The sequence below is a fragment of the Giraffa tippelskirchi genome, chromosome 1 (genome assembly GCF_054371585.1).
Source record: "Giraffa tippelskirchi isolate mGirTip1 chromosome 1, T2T-mGirTip1v1.2.pri, whole genome shotgun sequence".
Classification (NCBI taxonomy): Eukaryota; Metazoa; Chordata; class Mammalia; order Artiodactyla; family Giraffidae; genus Giraffa; species Giraffa tippelskirchi.
In genome coordinates, this window is record NC_137275.1 from 87,353,293 (window position 1) to 87,370,181 (window position 16,889).

The 16,889-nt window shown below is 39.5% G+C and overlaps 2 long non-coding RNA genes across 2 annotated transcripts; one reads left to right on the top strand and one right to left on the bottom strand.

Moving 5' to 3' along the window:
* Positions 1-9,571: 9,571 nt before the first annotated feature.
* Positions 9,572-10,241, bottom strand: LOC145503472 (uncharacterized). Its single transcript, XR_014051480.1, has 2 exons — positions 10,106-10,241; positions 9,572-10,001 (listed from the first exon to the last, which is right to left on the bottom strand). It is a non-coding gene; the product is annotated as an uncharacterized LOC145503472 (long non-coding RNA).
* Positions 10,242-11,284: 1,043 nt separating this feature from the next.
* On the top strand, positions 11,285-14,399 carry LOC145503490 (uncharacterized). The gene is made up of 2 exons (XR_014051505.1): positions 11,285-11,386; positions 12,720-14,399. It is a non-coding gene; the product is annotated as an uncharacterized LOC145503490 (long non-coding RNA).
* Positions 14,400-16,889: the final 2,490 nt, after the last annotated feature.

A 16,889-nucleotide genomic window follows, 5' to 3' on the forward strand; every position in this document is an offset into this window, starting at 1 on the left:
AGCCCGATCTCCCCAGATACACACTAGTGTTGCTCTGCTCCTCTGGGCAGCTCAGGGGGCCCACTCAGCTTAGATCTCACTTCCATCCCAGCCATTAGCTAGTCAAACAGTGATGTGAGGACCAGAACTCAGGCTCTAATTATCTCTCTGAGATGTTTCTGGAATGTAAATGATGCCTCTCCTGTGTGATGCCATTAAGCAGCACAGACCCGTGACCCTCCATGCCATAGTGTTGCCTAAACAAGACAGGTGGCGCTGGTGGTAAAGAACCAACCTGCCAATGCAGGAGACACAAGAGACACAGGTTCTCTCCCTGGGTCAGGAGGTTCCCTGAAGGAGGGCATGGCAACCCGCTCGAGTATTCTTGCCTAGAGAATCCCATGGACAGAGGAACCTGGCTGGCTACAGTCCATAGGGTTGCAAAGAGTTGGACATGACTGAAGCGACTTAGCACTCACACAGCATGAAAAATGTGAAAGCTTTGGCATACACTGACCACCTCTGGCCTCTCCACAGCAATGCAGTCATCATATAAGATGCTCTAGATCTGGATTGTTTGGGATATATTTCAGCTTGTTTTCATCTTTCATTGTTCAAGCAGTGAAGCTTACCAAGTTAGTTACTCTGTTAGCTTCCCTTATCTCAAACTATTTTAGATTTATTTCTCTTCTTGCTTGAGTTCTATGTCCTAGAGCAGGAGTTAACAAACTTCTCTATAAAGGATCAGATAGCAAATGTCTTAGGCTTGTAGACCATGCCATCTATTGTAATTGCTCAGCTCTGCCATCACAACAGGAAAAAAGCCATAGAAGATACATAGTGAATGTATGGCACCATATTCCAGTGAAATGTTATTTACAAAAACATGTGGCATACAGTTTACAATAAGTTTTGACCCAAGGCCCAGAGTTTTCTGATTCTTTTCCTAGAGTATTCTCAAAAAGCTCATTGTGTGGTAAATCTTCTGAAGCATTATATATGTCATGGTGTTTTTATGTGCATTTAAATAATCTGGCTGGAAAAATTCTAGATTCAGATGTCTTTTTATTCAATACTCTAAAAATAGATTTCTATTATTCAACATTGATATTGTACAATCTGATAACAATGAAATCCTTGTGAGATGGAGAGGATCTGCTTTTAATCTCTAGAAGCTATTAGAATATTTTGTTAGACTTAGTTTTTCTTACATTTTGCCATCATATGCATGGGTATAAATTATCATTTTTCTATTCCGTTTCACACTGCATGAAATCTGTCAGTTCATTGCATGAATATCTTTCCTTAGTTTAAGGAAATCTTAATCATTATTTTTTAAATCACTTCCTTCTCTCTACTGATTGCCTTGCCATCTGAACACCTCTTGTTCAAATTTTGATGCTACTTCTATTTTCCTTAATTCTTAATTTTTTGTTATAAGGTCCTTCTCTTTATCTCTTTCTGATGCCTTTTTTAAAATGTTATTTATTTATTAGTGGAAAGATAACTGCTTTACAGAATTGTATTGGTTTCTGCCAAATATCAACATGAATCAGCCATAGGTATACATACATCTTTCCTTTTATCCTTTGTCTTTAGCTTCTCTTCTTTTCTCAGCTATTTGTAAGCCCTCATCAGACAACCATTTTGCCTTTTTGCATTTTTTTTCCTTGGGGATGGTCTTGATCACTACCTCCTATACAATGTCATGAACCTCCGTCCATAGTTTTTCAGGCACTCTGTCTATCAGATCTAATCCCTTGAATCTATTTGTCACTTCCACTGTATAATCATAAGGGATTTGATTTAGGTCATACCTGAATGGTCTAGTGGTTTTCCCTACTTTCCTCAATTTCAGTCTGAATTTGGCAATAAGGAGTTCATGATCTGAGCCACAGTCAGCTCATAGTCTTGCTTTTGCTGACTGTATAGAGCTTCTCCATCTTTGGCTGCAAAGAATACAATCAATCTGATTTCGGTGTTGACCATCTGGTGATGTTCACGTGGAGTCTTGTCTTGTGTTATTGAAAGAGGATGTTTGCTATGACCAGTACATTCTCTTGGCAAAACTCTGTTAGCCTTTGACCTGCTTCATTTTGTACTCCAAAGCCAAATTTACCTGTTACTTCAGGTAGCTCTTGACGTCCTACTTTTGCATTCCAGTCCCCTATAACGAAAAGGATATCTTTTTGGGTGTTTGTTCTAGAAAGTCTTGTAGGTCTTCATAGAACCATTCAACTTCAGCTTCTTCAGCATTACTGGTTAGGGCATAGACTTAGATTACTGTGATACTGAATGATTTGCCTTAGAAATGAACAGAGATCATTCTGTCATTTTTGAGATTGCATCCAAGTACTGCATTTCGGACTCTTTTGTTGACTATGATGACTACTCCATTTCTTCTAAGGGATCCGTGCCCACAGTAGTAGATATGATGGTCATCTGAGTTAAATTCACCCATTCCAGTCCATTTTACTTCACTGATTCCTAAAATGTTGCCATCTCTTGTTTGACCACTTCCAATTTGCCTTGATTCATGGACCTAACATTCCAGGTTTCTGTGCAATATAGCTCTTTACAGCATTGGACTTTACTTCCATCACCTGCCAAATCCACAACTGGGTGTTGTTTTTGCTTTAGGTCCATCTCTTCATTCTTTCCAGAGTTATTTCTCCATTCTTATCCAGTAGCATATTGGGCACCTATCAACCTGGGGCATTCATCTTTCAGTGTCATACCTTTTTGCCTTTTCATACTGTTCATGGGGTTCTCAAGGAAAGAATACTGAAGTGGGTTTCCTCTCCCTTCTCCAGTGGACCATGTTTTGTCAGAACTCTCACCCAAAGGAGAAAAGGAAAAAAGGAAAGTTTGAATGCAGAGTTCCAAATAATAGCAAGGAGAGATAAGAAAGCATTCCTCAGTGATCAATGCAAAGAAGTAGAGACAAAAGTAGAATGGGAAAGACTAGAGATCTCTTCAAGAAAATTAGAGATACCAAGGAAATATTTCATGCAAAGATGAGCACAATAAAGGACAGAAATGGTATGGACCTAACAGAAGCAGAAGATATTAAGAAGAGGTGGCAAGAATAGCCAGAAAAACTGTACAAAAAAGATCTTCATGACTCAGATAACCATGATGGTATGATCACTCACCTAGAGCCAGACATCATGGAATGCGAAGCCAAGTGGGCCTTAGGAAGTATCACTACGAACAAAGCTAGTGGAGATGATGGAATTCCAGCTGAGCTATTTCGAATCCTAAAAAATGATGCTGTGAAAGTGCTGCACTCAATATGCCAGCAAATCTGGAAAACTCAGCAGTGGCCACAGGACTGGAAAAGGTCAGTTTTCATTCCAATCCCAAAGAAAGGCAATGTTCAAACTACTGCACAATTGCATGCATCTCCCATGCTAGCAAAGTAATGCTCAAAATTCTCCAAGCCAGGCTTCAACAGTACATGAACTGTGAACTTCCAAATGTTCAAGCTGGTTTTAGAAAAGGCAGAGAAACCAGAGGTCAAATTGCCAGCATCAGCTAGATCATCAAAAAAGCAAGAGTTCCACAAAAGCATCTATTTCTGCTTTATTGACTACACCAAAGCCTTTGACTATGTGGATCACAACAAACTGTGGAAAATACCAGACCACCTTACCTGTCTCCTGAGAAACCTGTATGCAAGTCAATAAGCAACAGTTAGAACTGGACATGGAACAACAAACTGGTTCCAAATAGGGAAAGGAGTACATCAAGGCTGTATATCATCACCCTGCTAATTTAACTTATATGCAGAGTACATCATGAGAAACATTGAGCTGGATGAAGCACAAGCTGGAATCAAGATTGCCGGGAGAAATATCAATAACCTCAGATATGCAGATGATACCACCCTTATGGCAGAAAGAAAATAAGAACTAAAGAGCCTCTTGATGAAAGTGAAAGAGGAGAGTAAAAAAGTTGGCTTAAAACTCAACGTTCAGAAAACTAAGATCATGGCATCTGGTCCCATCACTTCATGGGAAATAGATGGGGAAACAGTGGAAACAATGACAGACTTTATTTTGGGGGGTTCCAAAATCACTGCAGATGGTGACTGCAGCCATGAAATTAAAAGATGCTTGCTCCTTGGAAGAAAAGTTTTGACCAACCTAGACAGCATATTAAAAAGCAGAGACATTACTTTGCCAGCAAAGGTCCATCTGGTCAATGCTATGGTTTTTCCAGTAGTCATGTATAGATATGACAGCTGGACTATAAAGAAAGCTGAGGGCCGAAGAAATGATGCTTTTGAACTGCAGTGTTGGAGAAGACTCTTGAGAGTCCCTTGGACTGCAAGGAGATCCAAACAGTCCATCCTAAAGGAAATCAGTCCTGAATATTCATTGGAAAGACTGATGTTGAAACTGAAACTCCAGTACTTTGGCTACATGATGCGAAGAACCAATTCATTGGAAAAGACCCTGATGCTGGGAAAGATTGAAGGCAGGAGGAGAAGGGGATGACAGAGGAAGAGATGGTTGGATGGCATCACTGACTCGATGGACATGAATTTGAGTAGGTTCCAAGAGCTGGTAATGGACAGGGAAGCCTGGTGTGCTGCAGTCCATGGGGTTGCAAAGAGTTGGAAATGACTGAGTGACTAAACTGACTGACTGACTGATACATACGTCCCATCCCTCTTGAAACTCCCTCCCACCTCCCTCCCCATCCCACCCCTCTATGTTGTTACAGGACCCTTGTTTGAATTCCCTGAGTCACACAGCAAATTCCCATTTTTTCTGATGCCTTTTGAGTAAGGTCCTGGACCTCCTCTTCCAGCTCTCTCATTTATTTTCCTTTGTATCCATTTAGCTACTCAATCCTTCTGTTGGCTGCTTTATTTAAACTCTCATACTTTTCATGCTAGGTATTTCCAATTGAATTGTATACATGACTATTTTCTGTTTCATATGTCCAATTTCCTAGTGAGCTCTTATTTAGTGAAAACTCTGGGGAAGCAGTGAAGAAATTTATGCCCCAGGCATAGAATGACAAAAGAACAACAAAAAAAGAATGTGATTTGTATGTAAGGTGATCATTTATCCTGGTTTACTAGAAATGGTTTAAAATTGTAGTCTTGACTTAATCATTAATAGCTCCTCTTATCACTCTCATATATGTCCCAGTTTGGACAATAAATTCTATGGGCCATTTATGCAGTCACTCTACTTACATGTGACAGCTCAAGCTGTCACCTAGGAAGGGAGCTTTTTGGCCCTCTGGCTTCTCTCACTGACTCAGTAAAATCAGTGTGGCTGATAAGTACAACAATCCCCATCCTCAACATCACATCTGGTCTAATCCAGTTTCCTTGGAAGGAACTCCAAGATGCTCAGGAAGCCCAGCATCACACTGAGCAGGGAACAATCACGAAGCTCACTGCTGGACTGCTCTCTCTTCCCAGCCTTTCCCATCGCCCTGAGCAAAAAAGAAGGGGAGGGAGGGGAGCCAACAGGAAGTCGATCAGTGAATTCTCTATAAATGCAATTATTCATGTTTTCAAACTTCTAGAGGGTAAATGTGGACACATTTTGTTTTAAAAAGAATGCTGTTCTCGGCTTTCAGTATTTGCATGGATTAAATGATAATTAAATGATTTCTTCTTTCTGTCTATTTAGTGCTCTCAGGAACCCATAAAATTTTTTCTTTCTCGCTTTGACCTACTGTTAAAAACCAGTCTACACATTCTCTCACAAGAATTTAGGTATAAGTATTTAATTTTCAATGAACCACTGAAGTCATGCATACTTACCTGCAAATTGTTTTACTCTCTCATTTCCATTGGCCCTACTAGAGGTTTCTCTCAAATTTACTTAGCTCTACTTGATCTTCCTCCTTCCTTGGAGCTTGCCAGAAAGCACCGCACAATGCATGGTTTTTCACAGAGCAGAATGCCTGTGACTATACAGCACACCCGGTGATAAGGATCATCAATTGATGGGTCAACAAAATAGAGCCTTGTATTTGAGATGCAAGAAGCACCTGGAGGACTTCCCTGGTGACTCAGTGGTAGAGTCTGCCTGTCAATGCAGGAGACATGAGTTGGATCCCTGATTGGGGAAGATCCCACATGCTGTGGAGCAACTAAGCCCCAGCACCACAACTACTGAGCCTGTGCTCTAGAGCCTACGCTCTGCAACAGGAGAAGCCGCCACAGTGAGAAGCCTGTGCACTGCAGCTAGAGAGTAGGACCCGCTTGCTGCAACTAGAGAAAAGCCCACACAACAACAAAGACCTAGCACTGCCATAAATAAATAAATAAAATTGAAAAAAAAAAAAGAGCACCAAGATAGGTGGAAACATAGAGGACTCAGGTATCCTATAAGATGTGCACAAGCCTTTTTTTTTAGAAAGCATACCACAATACTATCAATTTTACTACAAAAGAGTATTATATTATTATAATAATTGTCCAAATTTACAGTCATTCAACTTATGAAATTATTGCAGTTACTCACCAGGATAACTGCACACCAGTGAGTATTTCTCTGAGCAGAAGGAGCACCACTTTAACTCCCTCTTCAAAAGAAAGACTTCAGGGAAATGATCAACCAAAAAATCTGAGGCCAGCTGGCTTTTAAAGCATGGAGTTGATTCTAACCAATATGAAAGAGAAGCAACCAAAGAAATTCAAAGCTCCCTTGAAGAGAAAGGGCAGGGAATAAATAAAGAAAAAAATTTAATGAATAAGTAAACAAAGAAATGTTCATTCTAATTTTAGTGAAAGGGAAAGAAATTTTTTTCTTAATTCTTAGCATACCAGTATTATGTAAATTGATTTTTTTTGTCATTATTTACAATATGTAAAATCTGTCATTCTCAAGTACTTTGGATTAGATTATCTTCTCTCCAAAATGGTTTTAAAGATGCAAATAAATGAACCCAGTGAGTTTAAACAATCTATTCTGGGCCTGATATTCTATCCATTTTTCATAAAATACAATTCAACTTTCACAAGGTGATAACAAACAGCTCTTAGTAACTCTGGACGCGGTGCCAGTCCAGCAGAGTACATCTCCTGCAGCAGTAAAATCTAAGCATCAGAATTAAGTTAAGACTTTAATAAATATCTGGCCCAAATTGCTATTAAAGCCAAAAAAGAGATGATATCACAAACTTTGGAAAAGTCTGGGAGGCTTAAATCATCTAATCAATCTAGGTTTGTTGGGTTTTTTTCCCCTACATCTCTCTTTTAGAGTGGTTCTTTTCTGTAATTCCTTAGAGAATGGCCAAAGCAAAACCTAAATTCAGAATAGAATTTTCTCCATTTAAGGCAAAGCTAAAAAAGGGTTTTAAACTAAAAGAAAGTATTTGATCTCATTTCAATAATTGTCTATAGTACACTTATCATGCCTAAGACTCCAGGCAAGGCATCCGAAAGGGTAAAAATATGTACTGAATATGACACTGTCTTCTATAAACCCTTGTCTGAGGGGAATAGAGCCATGTATAAAAATTCCACTTCATACATAAAAAGTTGACAAAATATTATGGGTATAAAAAGGGAGAAATAAAAGTTTCTTAAAAATGGTAGTAGTCAAAGTGAAACTTAAAAGATAAGCCATATTTCATCAACCAAATGTGAACCCGACATTCAATTAAAACACAAATCTGGCACCTGTGAGTCACAGAAAATATTAAGATTAGAATGTGTTGGTGTTTTCCAGCAGAATATTCTAGAGAAGGTATTTTTTTCCTAACACCTAAGCCAATACAATAGACAGATATGAACTGAAAAAATTACTTAGATCATAATAATTTTGTTCATTTTGATCAAATAAACCCACTTCCTACTTTATACTTTAAAGCAGTAGATAAGAGCAAATGAAAAGTATTTTATATTAAAACTCCTAAGGATGAAGTAAGTTGGTGCATTGTTTAAGCCAATAGGATTTGGAATTAAAACTGAGTTCAAATCCTTTCTACAACACCAGCTATTTGATTTTGGAAAGATGACTAAAGACATTTTGTGTCCCAATTTTCCACTCTATTAAAAAAAGTAGGATAATATTTGCTTCATAATCTTGTTGTAAATATAAAAGGAATAATACATGCAATCTTCTCATCCCTACTTTACAATTAAAATTTGTTCCACTTCTCAAACACATGTTTTATTACAATGTTTACTGAGTTATCTCTTTGTGTTCATATACTGATTGTATCTGCTATTTACTTTCCAGTTTATTGCTTCCTAATGCCATGGCCAAATATATATCAGAAATACATGGTCACTTCGATGACCAACTACATTATTTCTTAGAAATCACATCATGGTACCTTATTCATTAACAATGAGAATCAGTAATGTGGGCATTGAAGAGAGATATATATTAATATGGGCTTCCCAGGTGGCACTAGTGATAAAGAACCCACCTGCCAATGCAAGAGATGTAAGAGGCACAGGTTCAATCCTTGGGTCAGGAAGATCTCCTGGAGGAGAGCACGGCAAATCACCCCAGTATTCTTGCCTGGAGAATCTCATGGAGAGGAGCCTGGCAGGCTATGGTCCAGAGTCACAAAGAGTTGGACATGACTGAAGCGATATATAGATCAGGATGCAACAGTTAGAACTGGACATGGAACAACAGACTGGTTCCAAATAGGAAAACGAGTACGTCAAGGCTGTATATTGTCACCCTGCTTATTTAACTTATATGCAGAGTACATCATGAGAAACGCTGGACTGGAAGAAACACAAGCTGAAATCAAGATTGCCGGGAGAAATATCAATAACCTCAGATATGCAGGTGACACCACCCATATGGCAGAAAGTGAAGAGGAACCAAAGAGCCTCTTGATAAAAGTGAAAGAGGAGAGTGAAAAAGTTGGCTTAAAGCTCAACGTTCAGAAAACTAAGATCATGGCATCTGGTCCCATCACTTCATGGGAAATAGATGGGGAAGCAGTGGAAACAGTGTCAGACTTTATTTTTTGGGGGCTCCAAAATCACTGCAGATGGTGATTGCACCCATGAAATTAAAAGACGCTTACTCCTTGGAAGGAAGGTTATGACCAACCTAGATAGCATATTAAAAAGCAGAGACATTACTTTGCCAACAAAGGTCTGTCTAGTCAAGGCTATGGTTTTCCCAGTGGTCATGTATGGATGTGAGAGTTGGACTGTGAAGAAAGCTGAGTGCCGAAGAATTGATGCTTTTGAACTGTGGTGTTGGAGAAGACCCTTGAGAGTCCCTTGGACTGCAAGGAGATCCAACCAGTCCATCCTAAAGGAGATCAGTTCTGGGTGTTCATTGGAAGGACTGATGTTGAAGCTGAAACTCCAATACTTTGGCCACCTCATGCGAAGAGTTGACTCATTGGAAAAGACCCTGATGCTGGGAAGGATTGGGGGCAGGAGGAGAAGGGGATGACAGAGGATGAGATGGCTGGATGGCATCACCAACTCGATGGACATGAGTTTGAGTAAACTTTGGGAGTTGGTGATGGACAGGGAGGCCTGGTGTGCTGAGATTCATGGGGTCACAAAGAGTCAGACACGACTGAGCGGCTGAACTGAACTGAAGTGATACAGTACACACACACACATATATTAATATGTGAGTATAAATTAACTTCAGAATGGTTTAATGGAGAAAAATCTGTGCTGCAAAAAAAGAATTTGGTTTTTATAAAGGCAGAAATGGAAGTAAGGATGGAGAGGAGTGGGACCCACAAATTGCACTTCAACCTGACCTCCAAAAGGACCAGCAGGACTTCTTCCAAGTTCCAGAGAAACTGACAGTGAGGTCAGTGAGGTCTTTTATCCTCTTCCAGTCTATCTCCGGGCCAGGCCTTAGCAGATAGGAAAAAGTTATACAGTAGGCTCACGAATCTGGTTCCATTTTAAGTACTTGTCATTTGTATGACCTTGAACAAATCCTCCTGTGCCTCAGTGTTCTCCTTTGTGATACTGATGTAGTAAAGCCAAGGCTGCCTGTCATACAGGATCAAATGGGTCAATGAACATAAAATTCCTTGGAAATCTGGGAAGAGTAATACACATGTCAGTCATGATTGCCATCCCCACTGTCTCTCTTGCTATTTGCAAAAGCAGAGGAGGGAGCTGCTTTTGATAGATAATACATACCTGCTGTTAGCTTTTAAGCTGTAAAGATTGTGTGTGCAAGACAAGCTTTCTTTTACCAAGGTAGATTTGGGGTTGCCTAGTGGACACAGAGCACCAGCTTACCAGCTATTCTTATGCAGCTCACTTATACAATTCTAGGGACAATTTGAAGGCTTCCGGGATGAACACAAATCTCTTCACTGATTGGCTGGACCACCTGTTTCCGTGACAACTCTAGAGCCATTCCACATTCATCTGCCTCCTGTTCCCATTCACTATAACATCTCATCAATAGCAAGAGACAGAAATTTTAATAACATAGAAGCATTTTGATTAATGAAGGCATAATTTAAATAGAAGTTTTTGGCTTTTTTTGTGTGTCTCCAGAGTTTTTTATATGTTACAGTAAACTCACAGTTCTTTCCTCTAAAAGTGAATGGAGGAAAGCAGACACTTTTTGTAAAATTTCTTTTAAGAATTCTGAGAAAACATTACATCCTTTGCCATATTTTATGAACACACATCTCTAGTCAACATTTAGTTCACCTTGTTCTCTCAGAAGAGAAATGGATGTTCTAAGTTCTCATTTGCCACACACACATCTTCATGACCATGTCACACTCTTCCAGCTACACAATTTAGCATCAACCAACACCTGGTCTTGGAGTGGGGAACCTAAAGGTGGGGGAAGAATCAGAGCCACCCCAAGACTGGTATGTTGGGGTTCTGGGCAACCTCACAGCACTCCTATGAGGTAGTAGTGCTTTTCCCATTTTTCCATTTGACATTATTGAGGCTCAGAATATTCAGTTAACTGACAGTGTTGTAAGGTACGTAACTGACAGAGCCTGGATCCAAACACACACAAGTGTGTCTTGACCACACAGATTTGATCACGTCCTTGGTGGCTGTGCTCTCAGTATTGCATCATCATCACAATTTTGAAGGCTAATAAACATTTCTTAGTTTGAGTTCCCCCAGAAATCAGAACCTGAAACAAAGACTTGGGAGAAGGTAGTTTATTTAGGAGCTGATCCCAGGAAACAGGAGCAGCAGTGGAAAGAGTAAGAATGGATTCCTCCAAGAAGGATTCTTAATTCTACCAGGGTCTCTGAGAAGCACACAGAATGCCTTCTAGAATCATCCAACTGACAATGCTAGGCTGGAGCATTTATGCTCTACTCCCCCTCCCCCACTCTCATTGGCCGAGAGTTGCCTCTGGCCAGTTAACTCTCCCACAGTTTCTGGCTGCTTTTGCACACAACATAAGAAGCTCCTCGAGTGTCAGAGAAGACCCTGGAGGTAAACAACAGAAAGATCCCAAACTGGCCTCCAGGTGGAGGTTGGCTGCATTGAGTTGAGACAGAACCTCCAGAGGCCTGCCCACCACAGCTGCCGCTGAAATCAGAGCTGCAACTAGAGACGGTGGTGCAGCACCAGGGTGTCAGCTGCTCCCTTAATCTGGGATATTTTACAACTTGCTGAAATAACTATTGGGTTAGCCTTGTGACTTACACCCTCACGTCTGCCATGAACAGACCTTAATTATAGCTACAGAGCAGCACTGTCACAATACACACAGCTGATTCAGCAGTAGTTTCTCTGGAGCAGTGATCACGGTCCAAGTATGGGCTCTGTGAGCCAGGATCCACTTCTAGTTTCATCACTAGAAAGTCTGCATGCATAAGTCATTTAAGCGCAATGTGCTTCAATTTTCTCACCTGTAACATGGACATAACAAAATCCATCTCATTGTTTAATATAATGTTACATAAAATAATATATGTAAAGCACTTAGAAGAGTGTCTGGATAAAGCAGGTACTCAAAGGGGTGGATAAAATTTTATAAACAATTTGTAATTGCCAACTTTTCCATCTCCTCTCATAGGAGGAGGTGAGTACATTAAAAGCATTCCATGTCTTCCTATTCATGATTATAATATGCTAACCAAAAGCTCAACGCAAAATAACTACAAGTCCAAAACCAAACACCACGGTGACAGGAATTTTCACCACTCCAAACCCATCGTTTTCTTAGCACTTTGTCTCAAACTAATGAAAAGCATTTGGTGACATTCCTCTCACACACAAACTAAAGCTAAAGGGAAAGATTTCAAAGGTTCATATTTCCACTTGGTAAAAATTCTTTCGTGCAATAACAGCTGGTTAGAGAGGGGGGAAAAGCAGCCTGAACAGGAGCTAAGAAGCTTCTGGTCTCCATGGTAACAGCGTTTCATACTCTGACCCTTGTAATCACCTAATTCCCTTAGGATAAAGAAAGGAGCAAGGAGACAAAAGTGCTAAGACCAAAAAAAAAAAAAAAAAAGTCACCATTTGTGGAGTGGATGATAAGTCAGCAAACATGGCCAGGAAGTGATTCTAACCACCTATAGGTATGTGACATTTCCTTAGAATTATTTTTTAGTGAGGGTGATAGGTTAATATTGATCAAACACAGGTTAATTTAAATTACTCATTCCCCCCCACCTAGGACGCCACAGCCCTTACGGCACCCTGAGGATAAGGGACAGTTAGCAGACAAGCCACAATTCATAGCAGGATAATTAATTGGTCTCCTTAGGAGTGAAATTCATGATACTTTTCTTCTTACCATAAGGCTTTGCTTGATTTCTAGGAAAGATACTGAACATCTTTTGAGTGACCAGAGCAGCATCTCAAAGCCAAGCCCATGGAACCCTGCCTCAGGATCCCAGGGGACAATGTCACAGCACAGATTCCCTCTAGCAGAGCCAGACTGGAGTGGAGCCAAGGAAGCTGTCTTGAATGAGCAGGCTCAGGGCACCCTTCTGCACCCACACTTGGAAACCACTCATGCAGATCTAGGGATTTACTCAAAAATCTAACAAGCTAACTTTCCTTCACTCTGCTGTTTATGTTGGCATTCAAAAGATCATTTATAAATGTGACAGATTCTACTTTTTTACAGATGACCTACAGAGATAATCCAGTTTTGAAACCACCCCCCCCCCCAAAAAAAACATAGGGAATTGAAAGGGAACAAATATCTATTTTGGAAAAAAATGGCTGTAAATTCACAATAAGTGTAACCTTTGGTTCCACTAATTTTATTTCATTCCCTATATCACCTCACCCCTTATAGTAATGCCCATCTAATTAGCATAAAGAATATCTTTCAGTTTTATAAGATAGAATTCTTATGTTAAAAGACAGAAACCTAATGCTTTAAATCATTGACTTATTTCAGACTTTCTGAAAAACTATACAAATTACATTTGGATGCCCATCCAATTGTATCATACATTCAGAAATTCAAATGTTTACCAAGCACCTTTTAAGTGCAAGGTGGTGTTCAATGTGCTGGAGTCAAGGAAGTCAAAAATCCCTACCGTCATAGAGTTTACATTCTAGAAAGGAAGACAGACAATAAAAGTTAAGTCAAATAGCTGCCATGTCAGATAGTGACAAGAGTGCTACCAAAAAATATAAAGCCAGGAATGACACGGTTGCAGGTTTTAATAACTGGTTTACAAGGAGACCTTAAAAAAGAAGATGACAATTGAGTAAAAATCTGAACATGATGAGGGAGCAAATCGTACACATATTGATGGGAAATAGTCAAGGCAGAAGAAATTTCAAGTGCAAGTGCCCTGAGGCAGAAGAATGTCCCCAAGACCCTTGTGTCTGGAAAGGAGTGAAAGATGGAGAGAGTAGCAGGAGATGAGACAAGACATAATCATTCAAGCAGGGGGGGCACAAATCATGACCTTTGACTTTTATTCCAAATAAGACGGGAAGATCCTACCAGAAGATTTTGCACAGAAAAATTGCATGAGCTGATTTAGATTTAAAAGGATCATTCTGGCATCTGAGAACAGACTGTACAAGAGACAATGACAGAAAAAAAAGAAACCAGGTAGAAGGCATTCCAGTATTTCAGGAGTGAAATGATACTGAAGAAGACTAGAATGACAGTTGTGATGGCAAAAGAAATAGTAAGATTCTGGAAAAATTTTCAAGGCAGAACCAAAAAGATTTGTGGAAGAATCAGATGTGGACTCAAGAAAGAGAAGAATCATGGTTCTTTATGTGGGAAATCGAAAAGATAGAGCTGCCTCTTATTAGATGTGGAAGATGTGAAAGGAAGATGTCTCAACATGGTAATATTAAATCATCTGCTAGACATCCAGCGGTAATGCCAAGTAGACAGTTGTATCAAACAATCTGAAATGCAAAAGAGATACCTGAGCTGCAGGTATAAGTGTGTGAATCACCAAGCTAGATGATATTCCCTATGGAGTGAATGTAAATAAAATACGAAAGTTAGGTGTCTAAATATGGGTGCGCTTTAACATTTAAAGATCAGAACCGAATAGGAACCATCAAAGGGATTGAGAAGGAGTGACTGATGAGGTAGTAGGAGTATCATTGAAGCCAAGTGATAAACACATTTCAAAGAGGTAGGAATAATCAGCAATGTTTAGATCTCTGAGCAATGCTCAGAGATCAGTAACATGAGGATTGGGAGTTGACTGTTAGATTTCACAACAGGGACATGAATGATGATATGCCCTAGAGCAGTTAGATGTACTTGTGATATTAAAACCCTGATTTTATTGAATTTAGGAGAGAACAGGAAAAGAGGAATTGGAGGGAATCAACATAAAAGATTCAAGTCTTTACCTAATGGAAGATCTTGAAAAGTGACTTTTTCCTACTCTTTCTTCCTTTCTTTTTTAAAATATGAAACTTTAAAGAAATATTTGCAATCTAAGAGAAGATATAGAAAGGGTCAATTTGATTACAAAGGACAGGAGGGAAGAGATGCTGAGCAGTGTCTTTGAATAGAGGACACGGGGTGAGATCTAGTAGGAAAGTAAAGGAGGTATTAGAAGATTTTTTCTTTGGTAACAAATTATTCCTATATAACATTAGGAGCGAAAGCAGATGCACATAGCTGTGTAGAAGTGGTTGTGACAGCTTATGGAATGAAACAGGAAATAAGCTCATCTATAAGAAGTAGGGGAGGTGAATGGGTTTTGAAAGTTTGAGGAGAAGGAGAAGGATAAGAACTTGCTGTGGTCCTAGAACCTAGAAAGAAATGGACTTGGGAAATATGATGACTGCTAGTGGCATAAGGGTCACCTTGATGAAAGCAAGGGGGGCTAGTCAGCCATTGTGGCCTAAATACTGAGGAAAGTATAAGTTTAAGAGTCCAATTAAAAAAAAAAAGTTGAACTAGCCATCATAAAAAGATTTCCAATTCACTTTAGAAATTTCTCTTTTAATCTTGACAAAAGTCAATTTCAGTATTTCTCATTTTTTCTTGGCAGTGCTGAGTCATGACTATTACCCCTGCCTGCTAGATGTGAATTTTGAAGGGTTTGTTGCTGAATCTATTGGTCTTTCACCTTATAAGACAGTGAGGTGTATTTTTAAAATACCTCACTCATTCCAGCCTCCATACTTTATTCTATGGTATAAAGATCTTTATGGTGTGATTTAGGCTAATATCTTGGGGGCTCAGACGGTAAAGCATCTGCATGCAATGTGGGAGACCAGGGTTCGATCCCTGGGTTGGGAAGATCCTTTGGAGAAGGAAATGGCAACCCACTCCAGTACCCTTGCCTGGAAAACCCCATGGACGGAGGAGCCTGTTAGGCTACAGTCCATGAGGTTGCAAAGAGTCGGACACGACTAGGCAACTTCACTTTCCTTTCCTTTCCTTTCCTTTCTTTCTAAGTTTATTCCTACCAAAACTATGCTAAATGCAAATCAAAATAAATCATTCTCAATCTCAAGCTTTTGAAGTCTTTGATATTTATACTAAAGGATGATACAAAATTTCTCAAAGCTGAATTAATTTTAGTTCAACACCATATGGCATATTAGTTAGTTAGTGAAGTCACTCAGTCGTGTCTGACTCTTTGCGACCCCATGGACTGTAGCCTAACAGGCTCCTCCGTCCATGGAATTTTCCAGGCAAGAATACTGGAGTGGGTTGTCATTTCCTTCTCCAGGAGATCTTCCCAACCCAGGGATTGAACCCGGGTCTCCCGCGTTGTAGGCAGACACTTTTACCATCTGAGCCACCAGGGAAGTCCTTATGGCATATATAATATAATTTACTAATGGCAAAAGAAATCAAAGCCAGATTAACCAAGAAAGGATTTTGCAGCTCAAACAGTCAGGATATTTTATATGAATCATATAATTATATGAATTATAAGAATACCTATAGTCAGTTCTGCTTCTTCACAAATCATGTGTTTTCATTCATGGCTTCTGTTAACACTTTGCTTCACATCTTGCTGCATTTCCCATTCATCCATTGGTTTCTGGGCAGTGACTCAAGGAAGCTGAGAGAGGTAAAGGCTGGCATTTAGAAAAAAATCGAGACTCGTAGCCACACTGATTTCATATACATCACCTGCCATCACCAGACACAACCAATTCTTCCTCATCTTATCCACAGTGATACATCAGGTATCTCTCACAACTTTTTTGAAATATAAAATTGGTAAGAGAAGTTAATATCAATGCCCATTTTCTAAGACTTAAGCGTATTGTTTTTACATTTTAAGATAACTTACAAGTTTATATTCAAGTGAATAGGCCTATTTTAGTCACATGTGTAAGTCATTTGATAAAGGTATTTACAGTTCCCCTAATTATAGCATGTCTCTATGGAAACACTTTGCCACGCCATTAATATAATGCCATTTCAGGGACCACCTGTGTCTTTTTTGTTGCTCCTTTGATCAACAGACTAATTGATTAAAAGACTTGGTCTATGAGCTATAATGGTAAGTAAATATTTCCAAGC